The 19063-nt window shown below is 47.9% G+C and overlaps 1 protein-coding gene and 1 long non-coding RNA gene across 2 annotated transcripts in view; one reads left to right on the top strand and one right to left on the bottom strand.

Moving 5' to 3' along the window:
* The window catches only part of Pebp4 (phosphatidylethanolamine binding protein 4), a 235862-nt gene that overhangs the window by 86197 nt on the left and 130602 nt on the right, over positions 1 to 19063 (top strand). The window lies entirely within an intron of this gene.
* LOC128107218 (uncharacterized) overlaps positions 11884 to 19063 on the bottom strand; it is a 72725-nt gene continuing 65545 nt past the window's right edge. Inside the window, exon 3 of the long non-coding RNA XR_008217012.1 lies at positions 11884 to 12168. This is a non-coding gene — a long non-coding RNA (uncharacterized LOC128107218). The remainder of the gene's footprint in view (positions 12169 to 19063) is intronic.

Below are 19063 nucleotides of genomic sequence, written 5' to 3'. Positions count from 1 at the left end.
GGTGGCAGTGCCTCCTCTCCCCTGGGGCCGCGATCAGACAGGCATTTCCCCCGACCCCAGTCAGGCCCTCCTCACACAGGTGGGAGGAACTGCCCCCGCCCTCCTTTGAGCTGGATGCCTGGTGTTCCAGGGGGGTAGGTGCCCCGCCTTCTGACTCTGCCATGGCAACCAGAGGCCCGGCATAACTCCTGAGCTTCTGAATGCTTGTTGAATGAATGGTGGGTTGATCTGATGAGCATAAACAAAGGGATAGGAAATCCTCCCTGCACTGGGAGTGGAGGGGTGCAGGATGGTGGGATGCTTGGAAAGGAAGCTGGCAGGGTTCCCTGCTCGGCCCTCATGGCCCTTTCGGTGGATCTGAGAACGCACCCACAGGGAACCTCCTCACTAGTTTCAGGGCCCCTACTTGCAAACCCCAGATTCAGAGCTGTTCTTCGAGGTACTCGGTAGCTATTCTGACTGGGGAAGGCTGTACCGACAGCAGACTTGTGTCGGCCCCCAGGATGCTCAGAGAGGAGGACCCAAGGACACATGGCACCTCCACTCAACAGTCCCACCGCAGGGTGTCAGGGGTTCTGGGTGATGACGGACCTTCACAACATCAGCATCCCGCCTGCAGATGTCAGGCTTTGTCTTCCTGTGGATAGTTTCCTCTGGTCACCTGTCAGGATCAAATCCCAGTGCGGGCACTGTGAGTGTTCTTAAACAATGTCTACCCTACCCTTGTAAGGTTCAATGACAACCCCCAAATTCAGTTCCACCGACGTTCATTCTGGGGAACTTGAGTGAGTGTGTCAGGCTTACCTACAGAGCACGGGTGAGGGGTTGCTTGGAGGAAGGAGCATTGTTGACCCCAAAGCAGCCACACGGTAAAGTCTTCACGCAGCGTGGATGGCGGCTTCCCTACGGTCACATAAATAGAGCCCTCTTCAGTTAGTTCTCCCCAGCCTGAATACTCTAGCACCCCGAGACCAGAGCCACATGCAATGAGGGTAAACTACATACAACGGCAGGGGAGATTGGCCGGGACCTCAGATTAGGGTCCCATACCCACCCAGCACCCTTTTACGCAGGAATAACAGCAGTCCACCCTCATGCCCCTGACGGCCTCCTCCTGCAAGCAGACTCAATTGAAGATGGAGACTTGGAGGTTTTGCTTGGAGGTTCTACAGTAGCAGGGAAAGATCAGACTGGGCAGGGTTCTGAATCGGGCTCAAACCCTGGCTCCTTCACCCCTGCTGGCTGTGAGACTGTAGGGAAGTTAGGGGACTTGGCCACCTTTTGGAAACCTTAGTTTTTCCATCTGTATATTGGGTATGTAGTAGAGTTTTTAGGGAGCATAAAGTGGCTGGTGCCCGTTTAAGCACTTGGTCCGAGGTAGGCCTTGAATGAATGTTAACTCGGCCACGCTGTCTATAAGCAACAGTGCCGAGAAACTACCAAACTAGACCTCCCCATGGGCAGAAAGAAAGATTTATTGAGGATTAAACTGCAAGGCCATTGGGGGGAGGTGCAGCAAAGAGAAGAGCAAAATGGTGGAAAAGACAGTCAATAGGGTGGGGATCGGAGCTGACTGAGATTGATCCAGGACTAGGTGCCCTTGCCAGAGGTAGCTGGCTTTAGGGGGAAGGTTAAGAGAGGTTCCTGGTAAACAGAAGCCACCTTAAGAAATCTGCTTTTTTGGTGAACAGAACTTTAGGCTTGTTTATTTGACAGCAGTCCTGTGTACCCAGCCGAGTTGTTCTGTTTAGGACAGGGTCATGGCCAGCACTGCCCTCCTGGGGGAAGGCGGGCTTTGGACGGGACACTGTCAGAGTCATCTGACCTGTGCGAGGCAGGGTTCTTCCCGTGGAGCCGCACAGCCGCCGTGGAGCCTTGCTTCCTCTCCTTTAAAAGGCCTGGGTACGTACGAAGGGAACCAGGGTCCTGCACTCCATCACCCTCTGGGGACAAAAGCATGCACTTTGTTCAGGAAAGCCACACTTCTGTCTTCGTTGTTGAGACAGAGTCTCACAATGCAGCCCAGGCCTGGCCTAGAACTCACTGTGCTGGTTTCAGGCTCCCAGAAATCTTCTGCCTCAGCTTCCCCAAATGCCAGGATTAGAGACAAGAGGCACCATACTTGTTGGATTTTTTTTTTGTGTGTTGTTGTTTTGTTTTTTTAAGGATTTGTCTTTAATCGTGTGTGTGTGTGTGTGTGTGTGTGTGTGTGTGTGTGTGTGTGCCCATGCACATGAGTGCATGGGCCAGCAGGGGCCAGAGGTGTCCGATACCTCTAGAGCTGGAGTTACAGGCAGGTGTGAGTCACCTGATGTGTGCTCTGGAAAAGGAGCATGTGCCGTTAACTACTGAGTTGTTTCTCCAGCCCCAGAGGCTGAGCTTTGGGAGGAGGATGAAATACCCCTGTAAAGAACTGGCCAGGATGGTTTTTCGTGGGATGAGATCTCAAGCTCCTCATCCAAACTGCCCTCTGGTACCCAGAGACCAACTCACCTCTGTGACCAGTGGGAGCTGGAGCTGGAACCCAAGCCCCTACTCTTGTCCCTTTCTGAGTAACACTGCTCAGCAGGCTCAGTTCTGTCGGCACCCCACAGAGGCCATCCACCTCCAGCCTTTCTGGTCTTTTCTTTCTCATCTCCTCATTTGTGTTAGGCAGACTTCAACCACTAGCAAAACACTTGACACAATAAACGTATAAAGGAAAAAAAAAAAAAGGTTGCTTTGGGTTCCTGTCTCCAGAGGTTCTAGTCCAACACCAGACAGACACAAAGCTATGGGTCTCTGGTGATCCTGCTGGATGGCAAGGGCAAGCGGGGAGCTTGCAGAGGAGCAAGCAAAGGGCTTACCACCTGCAGGAAGCAAATGAGAAAGAGCAAGGGATGGAGAATACAACCTGCTTTGAAGGCAAGCCCCTCCCCCTCCCAGTCTCCAGTGATTTTTTTGGTAGGTCACATCCCCTACAAGTTCCACCCATCTCCTGGTCAGCATTGCTACCCTGGAGCCCAAGCCTATGGGAGCATCATCTACAGCATTTCAGTCAAACACTCACCTGCTCCCAAACCTTCCCTACTGGCCTGCATAGAAGTGGAGCCTCCCGGAAACACACAAAGCCCTGGTTCCCATGGTTGTGGAACTGGCAAGTCCCCAGTCCACAGAACAGGCTGTGAGGAAGAGCCGGGTGGGAGCTCACTGGCAGGACCTGACCTCAGTCAATAGGCAGTTCTTCCTCCAGGAAATCCCTACTGATCGAACGGAGCCCACCTGGTCATTGGAAGTTAACCACATCTACAGAAAACCTTCACAACCGTGCCAGCATTCATGTTTGCTGTTTCTTTTTAATAGTGAAAACAAAAGCGTGTTTAGAATAAGACAGCCACACTGTTTAGATAACCCTGGCTTTATTGGCCACTTGCCACATTGGCAGCATCCTAAAGAGGATCTGGTGGGCTGTGTACCTTCCTCTCTCCATCAGGCAAGATGGAGCTGAATAACTGCATTCTGTAGCCTGGCCGTGCTGACACAGAAAACCGACCACTATCGTTCCTTCTCACAGCTCAGTGCCGTGCTGAATACAAAAAATCTCCATCTTGCCCTCTTTTTGCAACGTTTTCAATGATGGTCTGTAGGTTACGGAAGAAAGCCTCGGTCTGTCAAGATGGTTCGAAAGATGAAAGTGCTTGCTGCCATGCCCTGACAGTCTGAGGTCCACCTCTAGGACCTACATGGTGGAAAGAGAAAACGAATTCTGACTTCCACCCATGTGCCTCCCCCCCAACACACACACGTGCACACGCACACACGAATAAATAGATGCCATAATTTTAAAAAGTCATAAAGTTTGCCTGCCTGGACCTTCGCTCTGGCTGTATAATTTCCTTGGAGATGTGGACTCAGGTGTGTCTCAGATTCACTGCTTGTGAGATAGGCACGGTGTAAACATTTATTGTATTTGTGACCAACACCCATCTCTCGGGTACATCAGGAGGACTCAGTGGGTTTATGGAAAGCACTAAGAGAATCTGGCCTGGAAGAGCCTGGTGAATCATTGCAATTCCTGCGACCTATTTCAGGACAAATTGACGCTCAAACTCTCCCTGTGCACGTCGTGACATTAGTGGCTGCGAGGAGCCATTCCGGTTAGGCAGACACGGTTAGGTCCAGCAGGGGCACAGGAACCGTGTCGGGGTCAGCGCTGGCAACGAGTGGGCACTGACTTCCCTCTCATCCTGTCAACTGGCAAATAGCTGGGAAGCCAGGAAGCTGTATTCCCAGGGGTGCGATTCTAATTCTGGTTAAGCAGCGTTTATTTGTGTCTGCCGGGTCCCATACGTTGTGCTGGTCAGGGATCCCGATGGAAAACGTGGCTTAGGTCCCAAGGTGCTTACAGGTAGAACAGGTAAAGAAAGGACCACGTGGACGTCAGAGCCATCGGTGTGTCACCAACACAGGCAGCCAGGCTGTAGTGGAGCCCCTCAAAGTGTGCTCAGGAAGCTGGGCCTGGACAGGCGGTGAGGAAGAGGTTGGCTTCTCAACCCTGTGTCCCACCGCCACATGACACAGAGCAGGGGCTCCAAAGAGCTTGGTCAATGACCTACTACAGCAAAGGACCATGAGGACAGCTTCTTGGGGAACAAGAGATTGAAGCACTGAAGATATTCTCGGATGTGGAGAGAACGAAGAAACACATGAGGAGATGTGGTTTATCCACACAAGGGAAGATGACTCAGCCTTGAAAGCAATGGGAGTTCTGATCCATGCTATAACATGAGAACCTTGAGGACATTAGTCTGACTGAGACAGGCTCACCACAGAAAACACAAACATTGCATTATTCTTCCTATGTGAAGTTCCCAGAATAGTCAAATTCCTAGAAAGAAAGCAGAATCGTGGTTGCCAGGGCTTGAGGGGAGGGGAGAACAGGGAATTTTTAAAATGAGTGCAGTTTTCGGTTTTGCAACACGAAGAATTATGGAGATTGATTATACATCAGTGTGAATATACTTAAGAGTAGGAAATTGTGCACTTTGCCACATACACATGTATATACATGATACTTATATATTCATATATATACACATACCATACATACCTACATACATACATACATGTGCCGTGCTAGCTAGTTTGATGCCAATTTGACACAAGCTAGACTTAGTCTGAAAGGAGGGAACCTCAGCTGAGAAAATCCCTCCATATGATCAGGCTGTAAGGCATTTTCTTAATGAGTGATTGATGGGGGAGGGCCCAGCCCATGGTGGGCAGTGCCATCTCTGGGCTGGCGGTCCTAGGTTCTATAAGAAAGCAGGCTGAGCAAGCTATAGGGAGCAAGCCAGTAAACAGCACCCCTCCATGGCCACTGCATCAGCTCCTGCCTCTAGATTGCTGCCCTGTTTGAATCCATGTCCTGACTGGAAGTGGAAGCCAAATTAACCCTTTGCTGCCCGAGTTGCTTTTGGTCATGGTATTTTATCACAGCAATCGTGACCCTAACTAAGACAGATGCACGTTTACGATATGTACTATGAGCATATATTGGCAGTGATGGGGACGGAGAAAAGTGTACTTAAAAATAGTTAAGATGGGCCGGGCGGTGGTGGCGCACGCCTTTAATCCCAGCACTCGGGAGGCAGAGCCAGGCGGATCTCTGTGAGTTCGAGGCCAGCCTGGACTACCAAGTGAGTTCCAGGAAAGGCGCAAAGCTACACAGAGAAACCCTGTCTCGAAAAACCAAAAAAAAAAAAAAAAAAAAAAAAAAAAATAGTTAAGATGGATGCTGCAGAGAAGTCTCAGTCGGTAAAGTGTTTGTGACCCAAGCGTGATAACCCAAGTTCAATCACCTGCGAAAACATAAAAAGCCACGCGTGGTGGTGCACACTTATAATCCCAACACTGGGAAGGTAGAGAGAGGCAGATCCCTGGGGCTTGCTGGCCAACCAGTGTGGACAAATCAGTGAGCCAAATCAGAGGTCCCAGGGATAGGTCCTGTCTAAGAAGGTGAGGTTGGCCGCTTCTAAGAAACAGTACTGTGGACGTGTAGCCTCCTCACACACTCAAACGTGCATACACATCCAAACACACATAATTAATTAATTAAAATGGCAATGTGTATGTTAAATGTTATTAGGCTCTGAAATGTCCCTTAGTGGCTCCTGTATTTGAATGTTTGGTCCCCAGCTGGTGGCATTGTTTGGAGAAGTTCTGAACCTCTTAGGAGGTAGGGGCTGGGCAGAGGAGGTGAGTCATTAAGGGGCGGGCCTTTGTTGGCGCGGCCCAGCCCTGGTTCCAGCCGAGCTCTCTCTGGTTCCTGACCCTTCAAGATGTGACGAAGCCATGCCACAGGTTCCTGCAGTCAGAGCCACTGCAGCTGCTGTGCCTCCGCCATGATGGGCTGTATACACTGAAATCAGGAGGAAAAGAAAACAAAAATAAAATTAAAAAAAAAAAAACCCTTCTCCTCCTAGACATTGTTCCTACAGGAGTTTTGTCACATAAAGAAAAAAGTAACTTAAACCCGTGTATTGGAACATAGTAAAAGTAAAAAATAAAACAAGGGTGGTAGGTAAAGTGGAGAGCCATAACAGTGCAGGTGAAAGGATGGTTGACTGACAGGACTTGAACTAAAGGGCAAGATGAGAGATGGGGCCATGCTGGGGCAAAATGGGCCTTGGGTGCCGAAGAGTATGGAGTTTCAAGTTTTAGTTTCAATTTTGTTTGTTGCTGAGGGCTTTCAGTGTTCTCTTCAACCCTGGCTACTATAGAGCTGTTGAGGGTACCCTGTGAGCAAGCACGTCATGCTACTGTCTCCATTCTATCCCCGGTTTTGGTTTGACCTAACTGATCCCCCGAGTGTTCTAGCTCTAGTGACCGACTGGACTAAGTGAGATTTGCCTGGTTCGCCTGACTTTTTTTTTTTTTTTCCAACTGGACATCCACAAGTCACCTCAGTACTGTGAGCTCAACACGAGGCCGGTCCCTGGATCTGCCCCAACTGCTTGGGCTTCTCTTCTACGGCTTTCTATAGGTGCGAGCTCCCAGAGAAGTCTGATGGCCGTGTGATGAGGCTCCTTGGCACATGGGTGCCACCTTATCTTGGTTCACTTCCTGGGCCTTTGTTTTGCCTGAGGCCAGCTGAAGACCTGCCCATTGACAGCAAGGAACATTTGCCTTAGGACATTTATGAACTCCATTGTATTTTATCATCCTTAGTGTTTGCATGTACTGGGCACACCCATACAAGGTTGGCTTCTAGATAAAACTGGCAGCCAGATGGCCACAAGACAGGCCTCTCCATGTAGCACCATCATGTATTTAGCACAAGAATTTCAGGCTTCTGTTCTCTTCTACAAGTCTGGTTTTTTTTTCCCTTCTCTGTAATGAGTGTGTCATTCTTTCCTGACTTTCTAGGGATATTGAGAGGATGAATGAAATAGGAACAGGACACATTTTGAACTGTGAATAACAAGATGAGATAATAATAATATGCATGCTCAACATTGACATGTGGAGGTCCCAGCATGAAACAAAAAGAAAAAGAAAAAAAGAGAGGATTCCAACTTGGCCAGTGGCTCAGTCAGTGAAGTGTTTGCCTTGCAAGTGTAAAGACATGAGTTCAATTCCCAGAACGGCATAAAATAAAAAGGGGCAAACAACAGCACACCAGGTACGGTGGTGGCCTGTGTGCTTGTTCTCCCAGCATCAGGGAGGCAGAGACTGCTGGGTCTCTGGGGAGCAGCCGGCCAGCCCAATCTACTTGGTGAGCTTCAGGCCAACCATCAAGATGGATGTCTTAGGGTTTCTACTGCTGTGATGAAACACCATGAGCAAAAGCAACTTGGGCAGGAAAGGGTTTATTTGGCTTACACTTCTACATCTGTTCATCATCACAGGAAGTCAGGACAGGAACTCAAACAGGGCAGGAACCTGAAGGCAGGAGCTGATGCAGAGGCCATGGAGGGGTGCTGCTTACTGGCTTGCTCTTTACAGCTTACTCAGCCTGCTTTCTTATAGAACCCAGGACCACCAGCCCAGCCCAGGGTAGGACCACCCACAATGGGCTGGGCCCTCCCTTATCAATCACTAATGAAGAAAATTACAGCGTGATCTTGGGAAAGCATTTTCTCAGCTGAGGTCTCCTCCTCTCAGGCAACTGTGTCAAGGTGACATAAAACTAGCCAACACAGTGGCGAAGGCCCGAGATTGATCTCTAGCCTCTGTCCATGTGCACGTATGTACACATGCACCCGCACACAAGAGCACACACACACACACACACACACACACACACACACACACACACACACACAAGTTCTCCCTTCCCATGCTCCTTTCTTCTTTCTTTGTTTACCTCCCCACCACCCCTGCCCCTTTGAGATAGAGTCTTATGATGTAGATGAGGCTGGTCTCAAACTCACAGAGATGCACCTGTCTCTGCCTCCCCAGGTGCTGGGATTAGGTTTACAGAGATACACTGCCTCACCTGCTGGGAGAAATTCTTGGATTGAGATTGACAACAATCACTAAAGTGGTCATTCATGAAGACAGCCAGGTCCCCTCTTCTCTTTGGCGGCATTGCTCAAAACAGCTGAACTATGGTTTTACTGCCTGAACCTCAAGAAAAAAAAATACATCAGCCTCACGTAGTCCTTGTCCCATTTCAACATCCCTCTTTGAGCCTTTGATCAGCTGAGTCTGCGGCTACAACTCCAGTTTCCTACCCTGCAATCTGGGGTGTAGAAAGGACCCCGTTCTTAGTCACAATAGCAGTAAGAACAAAATGCTTTCAAGTCCCCTCGAAGAATTCTACCATATGATCTCCATGTTGTCCAGAAGGTGGAAGAGATGGTTGGCATGACAACAAAGAGTTTGTTCCATTCGTGGTTCATTAAAAATAGCCTACTACCCTCTGCACTGCGAGACATCTGCAAGTCACCCCATGGCTACCTCCCATGTCAGGTAGTCCTCACAGGAAACTCTTCTCTTGAATCCTATCCGTCATTTCCTGTTTGTCTCTGTGGCTCACAGATGCCTGGTTTCATAAATTGCTTTAAATACGTACAAAGTGGGACAGACCAGCAGAGAGGTAAATCAGGAATACTTTAGTATTTGACTCTGTTTTCTGGCTCTTCAGATTACTGTCTCGGTCACTGTTCTTCTGCTGTGGAGAGACACCATGGCCACGTCCACTCTATGAAAGAAAGAATTTAACTGGGGCTTGCTTATAGTTTCAGAGGCTTAGTTCATTGTCATCATGGTGGGGAGCATGGTGGCATGCAGGCAGGCATGGTACTGGAGAAGCAGCTGAGAGTTCTATACTTTGATCAGCAGGCAGCAAAAAAAGAGACACTGGGCCTGGCTTGGACTTTTGAAACTTCAAAGCCCCCCCCCCCCCCAGTGACATACTTCCTCCAACATGGCCACATCTACTCCAAAAAGGCCACACCTTTTAATCCTTCTCAAGTAGTGCCACTCCTTGATGACTAAGCATTCAAATATATGAGTCTATGGAACCGTCCTTATTCAAACCACTACACTAACCCACTTCCACCTCCCTCATGATCTGAACTCTGCGTGCAGCAGAGCCAATTCCATGAGGTCCCACAACTTGGGGTTGTCCAGTGACTTCAGGAGAAAGATTCTTTGCATCAGTACTGCGTTCAAGGAACCCATCAACCAGGTTAATTCTAGCCAGCTATCCTGGCTCCCAATTCTGCTTTAAATCCTGCTTACTATTTGGAAGCCAAAATAAAATTGAGCATCTACTGTTGAACTTCTGATGAGCCTTCAATAACTTGGCTCTGGAGTCAGTAGAGTATTTACCTAACGTGCGTGAAGCCCTTGAGTTCACTCCCCAAACACTGCATTAGGTAGGCATGCAATCCCACCACTCGGGTGGTAGAGGCTGGAGAATTAGAAGTTTACAGTCTTCTTTAACTAGATAGTGAGGTACAGGCTAGCCTGGGCTATATGAGATCTGTCTAAAAAAAAAGAGAGGGAAAGAAGGAGAGGGGAAGGAAGAAGAGAACCTGGCTCTGGCCGTGTGTTCCTGTAATGCTTGATTGGAAGGAAGAGGCAGGGGTAGTCTTTGGTGCACAATGTGGGACCCATGCTGTATGGAGGCTTTCTCTATAGACTGTGCGTTGTTTCTGAATGCCTTAAGGCACTAAACCAAAGTGTGTGTGTGTGTGTGTGTGTGTGTGTGTGTGTGTGTGTGTGTGTGTGTGTACCACTTTAAAGAGGAGCTTAAATGTTGACTATAAAAATCTGGACTAACTAGATATTTTTACTTTTTAATTTTGATTTACTTATTTATTATGTGCGTAAGTGTCTTCCCTGCATATATATCTGTGTACCATGTGCATGCCTGGTGTCCACAAATGCCACAAGAGGGAGTCAGATGCCCTGAGACTGGAATTACAGACTGTTGTGAAACACCATGTGGCTGCTGAGAATTGAACATGGGTGCTCTGGAAGAGCAGCCAGTGTTCTTAACCACTGAGCCACCAGTTCTAGACCCTAACTAGATATTTTTAAGGATAAAAGAAAGAATGTTTAGCGCTCCTGTTTTCACGCCAACGACTAGTGTAAACACTGGGGTGCGCGTTCCTCCATGAACTGTGTCTAACTTGACATAGAGCATTCATTTTCCCACATCAGTTTATCAGTTCAGGTTACCAAGCGCTCACCTGTCATTTTCAATGGCTGACTAGTATTCCAAGTGTGTGACAACTCTAACAGCATGCTCTAACAGTCCCCCTTTCTTGGGTATTAAATTGCTCCCACGGAACCCCCCCCCCCCCCCCCCCCTTCACTTCAAAAATACTTGGCATCCAGGAGAACTTAGGATCTGGTTCTTTGACTATATGTTTTTATTTTTTTAGGTAAGATATCAGAAGAAGAATTAGTAAGTCAAAGGGTATTGTATTTTTTTTTAATTATTATTATTCATTGCCAAACCGGCTTTGAGGAGTTAAACCCATTTTCATACCTCACCAATACTGTATAATTTATTAAAATAATTACTAATGTAATAGGTGAAAAGTAGTATCTCTCCCACTGATTGTGTGTTAGGCTGGTTCACTTTCTGTGCTCTTTGGTCATTTGTATTTGGTTTCTGGTTTTGTGTGTGTGTGTGTGTGTGTGTGTGTGTTGTTCCTATTAACAACCCCCCCACATCAGATGTGCCGCAAATGTCTCCTTAATATTTTGCTTGATTTGATTCATTGTAATTTTTTTTTTTTTTTTTTTTTTTTTTGGTTTTTCGAGACAGGGTTTCTTGGTGTAGCTTTGCGCCTTTCCTGGGACTCACTTGGTAGCCCAGGCTGGCCTCGAACTCACAGAGATCCGCCTGACTCTGCCTCCCGAGTGCTGGGATTAAAGGCGTGCGCCACCACCGCCCGGCCATTGTAATTTTTTAATGTGGAGAGTTTATATATACATTCTTTAAAAAAATTATATTTTTATGTATATATAAAATACATTTATATATTATATGTATAGTGTTCTGCCTGTATGTAGGCCTTTATTCCAGAAGAGGGCACCAGATCTCACTATAGATGGTTGTGAGCCACCATGTGGTTGCTGGGAATTGAACTCTGGACCTCTGGAAAAGCAGCCAGTGTTCTTAAACTCTGAGCCATCTCTCCAGCACCTATATACATTCTTATGCAATCTACCAATTTTTCCCCTTTAGGATTGCTTTTTTTTTAAGAAAAAATTTTTTAGATTTATTTATTTATGTGTGTGAGTGTTTTGCTGCATGTGTGTGTATGTGTACCCTGTGAGTGTTTGGTGTCAGTGGAGTTACAAATGGTTGCTAACCACCATGGAGATTCTGGGAATCGAACCTGGGTTCTCCACAAGAATAACAGTGCTCTTACCCACTGAGCCATCTCTCCAGCTCCTCCCTTTATGATCCCTAATTTGATATTACTTTTCCTCACAAGAGCATAATATTCCAGGCTGTTTATCTCTAGAATTCTGTGCCTCAGTATCTTAGTCACTGTTCTATTGATGCGAAGAGATACCATGACCAAGGCGATTCTTAGGACAGAAAGCATTTAATTTGGACCTTTCTTACAATTTCAGAAGTTTAGTCCATTATCATCATGGTGGAGAACATGGCAGCACACAGACAGGCCCTGGAGTAGTAGCTGAGAGCTACATCCCGATCTGTAGGCAGAGAGAGAGAGAGAGAGAGAGAGAGAGAGAGAGAGAGAGAGAGAGAGAAAGAGAGAGAAAGAGAGAGAGAGGAGAGAGAGAGAGATTAGACCTGACTTGGGCTTTTGAAATCTCAAAGCCCACCCCCTGTGATACACTTTTTCCAATAAGGACACACCTCCTAATCCTTCTCAAGTGGTGCCGCTCCTGATTACTAGGTATTCAAATATATGAGCCTAAGGGGGCTGTTCTTATTCAAACCATTTTACTCAGGCTAGCCATGCTCCAAAAGACCTGTGAGGTGACAATGACAATGGGAGAATGGGAGAATGTAGGTCTTGGCACAGACCCTAAATGTGCCCTAATTGATCCAAGTGCTGCTTGAACACCCAGCCCTGTGGGTCCCACCTGGGAGAGTTGCCTTCTTGTTCAAATCTTGGCAGACATTTTCTGGGTTCAGAATAATGTCAACATCATACCAATCATCTCTCTCCTAGGAGTTCTCAGGGTCACCAAGCTAGGTGGCCTGTTCCCTGACATGCACACTCCGGGAGGGCATGGGTCATCCCAGGCAATTTACAAGTGAGAGGAAAGGAGAGGGAGAGGAAAAGGGGGTGGTCCTGGGTCAAAGAATTATCACCACTGGTAATGTCACAGACTGAATATGGGCATGATAGTCATACCCAGAATGTGACACCACTTCCATAGGCAGAAAAGTCCCCTGTACCCAGTGTTGTGTGTGTCCATGAGCATATACACCTGCCTACATGCAGACAGACAGACAGACACACACACACACACACACACACACACACACACACACAGAGACACACACACACAAGAAAGAGAGAGAGAGAGAGAGAGAATACCTAACTTTGCTATTCTGCTAGGTATTTCCAAATAGAAGAAATTATCTCTGTAATTTAAAAAGGAAAAGTGGTGGTGGGGGGCTGCAAATAAAACCTCAGGTAAAACTAGAAAAAGAAATGCGCATGTGCAGAATAATTTTTCTCCTGCATGCTTTATTAAAGAATTAGATGACATAATTACACGTTATAATGTCTTTACACATATTTATGGTAATTACGTCAATGCACATTTGATGTTCGGTAATTACAGTAAATACACAACAATCCCAACAAATACTTGATCAAGAATTCAGATTCCCTAAGTGACGATGGGGCAAGACGAGGTTAACCCCTCAGCTTCCTGACAGCCCAGAGCTTGGGTGTCCCCCCCTGCCTTTTCTGGGCTCTCTGGGGATGTGGCATATGCCCTCCAGTGTCATGAACACACAGCTACAGTTTATCAGGATGTTCAGTGAGATGGGCTGCTGCTCAACCCTACTCATCTCAGAGGTCATTTCCCCTCTAAGGTGCTCGGTTTGCAGACGGGGTGGGGGAAGGAATGCCAGACTAGGTGAGTGCCCGAGATTCAGACAAGTGGTGAGTTTATGCATCTGGGGAGTCATCCCAGGTGGTGGGGGTGAAATCCAACTGCGGAGTTTTATGTTCTTGACCTGGAACACCCAGATGCACTTCTCTCAGTCACAGGCTTCTGGTGGTCGAAAAGACACTTTGCAATTGGGTCAGTTCCTAAGAGCAGGTCATGCCTCACCGTCTAACCCCTAGACACACATACTGGGGGTTTCCCACCGTGGTGCTGTGACGTCACTGATGTGATAGTGTTGTATATGGTGATTGTAGTGGATGTATTTCCTTCTCTTATATGGGTTTTTATTTTAATGGCCTCATGGCCTCTGGATTCTGAAGTTGGGGGGGGGGCTGCTGTTGTGTTTTTACTTTCTGTGAGCCCCCTTCCTCTTTAAGCAGGATCTCAATATGTAACTCTGACTGACCTTGCTTTCATCATCCTCCTGCCTCAGGCTTCTGAGTGCTGGAATTACAGGCAACTGTTCTTCTTGTGATATATAATTTTCAGCCAGTTTCTCAAAAAATGTGCCAGGCATCGTGGAGCCCACCTGTAATCCTAGTCCTCAGGAGGCCGAGGCAGGAGGATAGTGAGTTTGAGACTAGCCTAAGCTACATAAGGAGACACTCTGTCTTAATAAGCTATTCATGCAATTTTTGTCCCAATGGAGATACCTATCTTGTGATTATTGTCTGTGAGTCACAGACCACCCATCCTAAGACCAGGAAGCAGAAGCATGTCTTCATCTTTATCTGGCAAATTCCTGGTTAGAACTATTCATTCATTCGGGTCATAGTTTATTTAGCCCAAAGAAGGAGCTCTGGGCTGAGTCCAAAGTGTGGGCTCTGAAGCCCCAAAAGGACATAGCGATGGTTCGCCATACTCGGTTTCCTCCAGGGAAAGGAGTTGACTGTGAGTCCACTGTCAGATCGAAAGTATACAGAACCAGAGGCGGGAAACGCTGGTTGTCTCTGCTGCTCCTTATCCTTGGCCAGCAGTTTCATAAGAAGGGTGCTCTCCCACCCACCTCCCTGAACCTCAACTAACAGACATTAAATAGTTGTTAAGTTAAAGGCTTTCAATAGCGTAAGGACTTGTCAATACGTTCTCTCCATTGTGCCCACTGACCTCCTTCAGTATGGAATGGAAACAGGACGGGCAGTCCCCTTTATCATTCACTGATTCCATCCCACCCCTGTGACCTGCAGAAACCAATTATCCCCAGAACAGGTGGTCTCAAAGGATGATTTCTTTGGTCCCCACAGAGTGGGTAGGGGGTGGGGAAGAAATTTACCACCCTGGTTCAGTGCAGTGCAGGAAAGGACTAAATCCAGGGATGACTAATGACTCCTAAAAGGAGCAAACTTATTGACTAATATATTTCTTAGTCATGAATTCACCATGTCCCATACATACCAGAATCAACGCAATTATGGACTTAAATGAAGCCATGATTTTCAGCGCAGAAAATGCTTGTTTTAGCCCAAGATAGGGGCAACAGAACCTCTAACTCCCCTGTAATGAAAGCACCTGGCAGCCTGAAGGCTTCTGGGTAGTAATTGCTATGGACTGAGAGAGAGATGGCACTGTGCTAATGATGCCCTCCTGGTTCTTTTTTGGAAGCCAAGCTCCCCTGTTCAGCAAGGGCCAGGACTGCACAGGGGTACATTGAGGCAGACACAAACCTATCAGCGCCCGCATCTCAGCTGCTCGCTCTTATCATCATCATCATCGTCATCATCATCATCACCCCCTTCCTTCACCATCCTCTTCTTCCTTTCTTCTTGCTTTTTGAACGTCAGTTGCTCAGGACCTGGAGAATTTAGACCCAGGCCCTCGTGGGTGTATTTAAAACGTGAGCAGTCGAGATGGAAACAGATGCAGCCTTTTCTCTCTTCCTCATTTTTTTTTTTCCTTTCTGTTCAGTGAGGACTTCACATGGCCAGGAACCATAATTCATATTTTCTTCACAGTCACAAAAGACTGCTGGAACTGAGTTCCTGTTGGGAAACAGATTTTCTTCCGGGCTCTTCCCAGTTGGGCTTTGTGGTGTTGTAAACTGCTGTACATTTACCAGCTACTAGAAAAGGTGGGTTCAGAGGGAGGGGACACCGAGCCTTATATCTTTTTGCATACATTCCGACAAGAAATTGGGATGTTTGCATTCCAAAGAGTTGTGTGTAGGGGAACCCCAGGATTCCTGTGACTGGAGCAAGCCCATTTGGCCAGAGCAATTTCTAGCCTCAGTACAACAGGTAGGAAGAAAAGAAAGCAGGGAGGGAAGAGGAGGAGGAGGAGAGAGACGACTCTCCTCATTTCCAGGGTTCACACTTCGGAGGTGGAGGGCAGGAGTTTGAAATTAAATATTCGAGAGAGAAATCAGCAAGACACCAAATCTTCGGGAAGGGAATGTCCATTAAACTCCAGTGATGGGATTGCCAAGAAAGACTGTTGCCGCCAGCCTCTCCCTCACCTCTTCCCCACCTGCAAGGGTGCTTGGGAGCTCACTAACTCACAGAAGGATTGTGCTCTGTCCTTCCTTTCTCTGCCTCATCTTTAGCTGCTGGTCCACCAGCTGCAGCCCCTGGGAATTGAACATTAATTTCGTTCCCTGCCCCACGCAGCTGATCCCAGATGGCCAGTGCTTCAGCTGAGCTCTGGGGTCAGATGTATGAGACCACCAGGTACCTGGAGTAAATGATAGGGGCCTCAGGCCCAAAAGACGTCTACCAATTCAGAAATCACATTTTCCGCTTAACTCAATTTCAGTGTGTCCCTTTGTCTCCCCACAACAAGATTCAATTATCAGGGCAATGGGTGCTCTCTCTCTCTCTCTCTCATGCATGTCCCCTCCCCCGCCTTACTCACCTGTGCTCTCCAGTGGAATGTTTAGTGTCCCCTCTTCCTGGGAACTGTGGGTAATGGGATTTCTATAAGCAAGAAAGAGAGGAGATTTCCCCCCTCCATCATTACCAGGAACTGAGTGACTTTCATCGTGGCTGACACCATGGAGAAGAATCGGAATATCAGTTAGAAGACACTGATTCTAGCTGTGTGGCCTTGGGCAAGTCACTCAGCCTTTCTGGGTCTCAGTTCCGCCCCTCTGCAACCCCCACGGTGCAATAATAAGTTACAGCAGGGCTGGGACAACAGCTTAGTTGGTAAAGTGTTTGTCACACAAGCATGAAGACCTGAGTTCAATTCCCCAGAACCCTTGTGCAGGCTGTGGAGTGGGGGATGTGGGGGGAGGGGGAGTACACTGGTATGTGCTTATAATCCCAGCGCTGAGGAGGCTGAGACAGGCAGACCCCTAGGCCTCACTGGCCAACCAGTCTAGTCTACTTTATGAGCTCCAGGCTAATTAAAACCCTGTCTCAAAAAAAAATGGTGGATGGCACCAAGCAATGACATCTGAGTGGACCCATGAGCCCATGTGCATGCACACGTGAGTGTGCGTGCACACACACACACACACACATACACACACACACACACACACACACACACACACACACACACACTTATTTAAAATTGATTATCTCTAAGTTTATCATCTAGTTAGAAAATCCTGAGGGACCCAAAGCACTTCCTTGACAGAGAGCATTCCTTCTAAGGGTGCATCTTCAAAGGAACTTGAACAAAAAGTCACAGCATGGGCCATTCGGGGCCCCAGCAACAGCTAGGGTTGTCATACACATTTGGGCTTTGGCCCAGGGTCTTCTGTATCGCCTTCCTTAGGCAGCCCAGAATCTCCATAAGGTCCCACATGACAGAACTCTTTCCAGGCAGCTTGTACACTGGGTGTGGTTGGTACCAGGAACTAGACAGAGACTATCCCCAAGGTCCATTTGGACACCGTCCATCCCGTAGGGTTGCCTTCCCGGGTCCCCACCCCCTGCCTCTCAGTCACTGTTAGTTTGTGAGGCTGTCACTAGAAACGGAATCCAAGCGCTGCTGATTCAGTGGTGTTTGCCCAAATGCTGTTTCCTAAGAACTGTTGGGTGCCCAAGATGCTCCAGGAGTCTGTTTGCTTTTTCTTTTTTCTTTTTTCCTGGAAGTGGAATGTGGCATGAAGCCGGCAGAATCTGAACCCAAGTCTATTCCAACTCCCTTTTAAACTCAGCAACCACCACAGTGGAAGGCTTCCTTCCCTCCCACCCTTCCCCAAAGTCCCAAGGCTGCCACTGCTTGTGGGCACTGCATGACCGTGACAGCCTAAGAAAAGATGCTGACCAGTGAGTGGTTCGGGGCCCCATTCCCACTTTTGCACGTGGGGGTAGGTGGCAGGTTCTATGTGTTCCTATCTGTACGCACACGCGCATTCCTTGTGAACACCAGACGTTGGCATTGGGCATCTCCCTCAGTCACTCACAACCTTGTCTTTTGAGACAGCATCTCTCCCTGAATTCTCCCGGAGCTCCCTGTACGCTAACCTCGCTGTGCAGCAAAACCCCTGAGAGCCTGTCTTTGCTGCCCCAGCACTGGGGTTAAAAGGCATGCCCTGCCACGCCTGGCTTCTACATGGGTGCTGGAGATCCAAGCTCAAGCCTCCATGCTTACAATGGAGCCCTCTCCCCAGGTCCCTTGGCCCACTTATCCTTGCCTGTCCTCTGTCTCCGTTGTCTTCAGGCGGGTCCTTCCAGCCCTGAGAGATATGAGCATTCCAGCTCCGTTACTCACTGGCCCAAGTCCTTCAGGCCACTCTTCATCTTTCCTAAGCTACAGATAGTTTGCTGTTTTATTTCATCATTATTTATTTATTCTTGGATGATTTTATAATGAATTTTAGTTGTTTTCGCCCCCATCCCCTCTCATCTCCCGACCTTGGATGAAACCCTTCTTTCCAGGAAGTCCCTCTTTTCATGCCTTTATTTGTGTGTGTGACCCACTGGGTTTAACTATGGCTACTTGCCCGAGCATGGTTCGGAGGTTATTTACTGGCGCGTGGGCAACTGTCCAGTGGCTACACCACCACCTCCCTCAGCAACTACTAACTGCCAGGAATCCCTTAGGGAGGGGTGGACCCGCATAAGCCCCCCTCATTCATGATGAAATATCAGCAGGCCCACTCTTCTTAAGCCATAGGATTTGATATCATAACATCATTATCAGTCTTCAAAGGGTCTGATGGCAATACTTTCTTCACTGGGTCCTTGGAGGAAGCCAGGAAGTTCATAGGCGTGGAGAACTGTGGGACACAAGCCCCTCTGTGCCACAGTCCCATCCCAGGTGACGATTTCTTCCCTGCCATACACCGACCAAATGCCTAGCCATGCCATTCTCTCTTCAAATTGTACTGACATCCTCTCTCTCGACCCCACTTACATACTGGTTGCATTCTAGGGCGATAGATAACAGAGTGAAGCCATGAACCTGTTAGGGGAATCTGGCTCAGGGGTGGTGTTCACTCAGCATGCACAAGGCCTTGGGTTCAATCCCTATGACCACAAAAAGGCGAACAGACTCCTAAAACTGT

Source organism: Peromyscus californicus, unplaced genomic scaffold (assembly GCF_007827085.1).
Source record: "Peromyscus californicus insignis strain IS unplaced genomic scaffold, ASM782708v3 Scaffold_12__1_contigs__length_115047231, whole genome shotgun sequence".
Classification (NCBI taxonomy): Eukaryota; Metazoa; Chordata; class Mammalia; order Rodentia; family Cricetidae; genus Peromyscus; species Peromyscus californicus.
The sequence above is the reverse complement of the archived record's forward strand: the minus strand, read 5'-3'. Positions and strand labels throughout refer to the sequence as shown.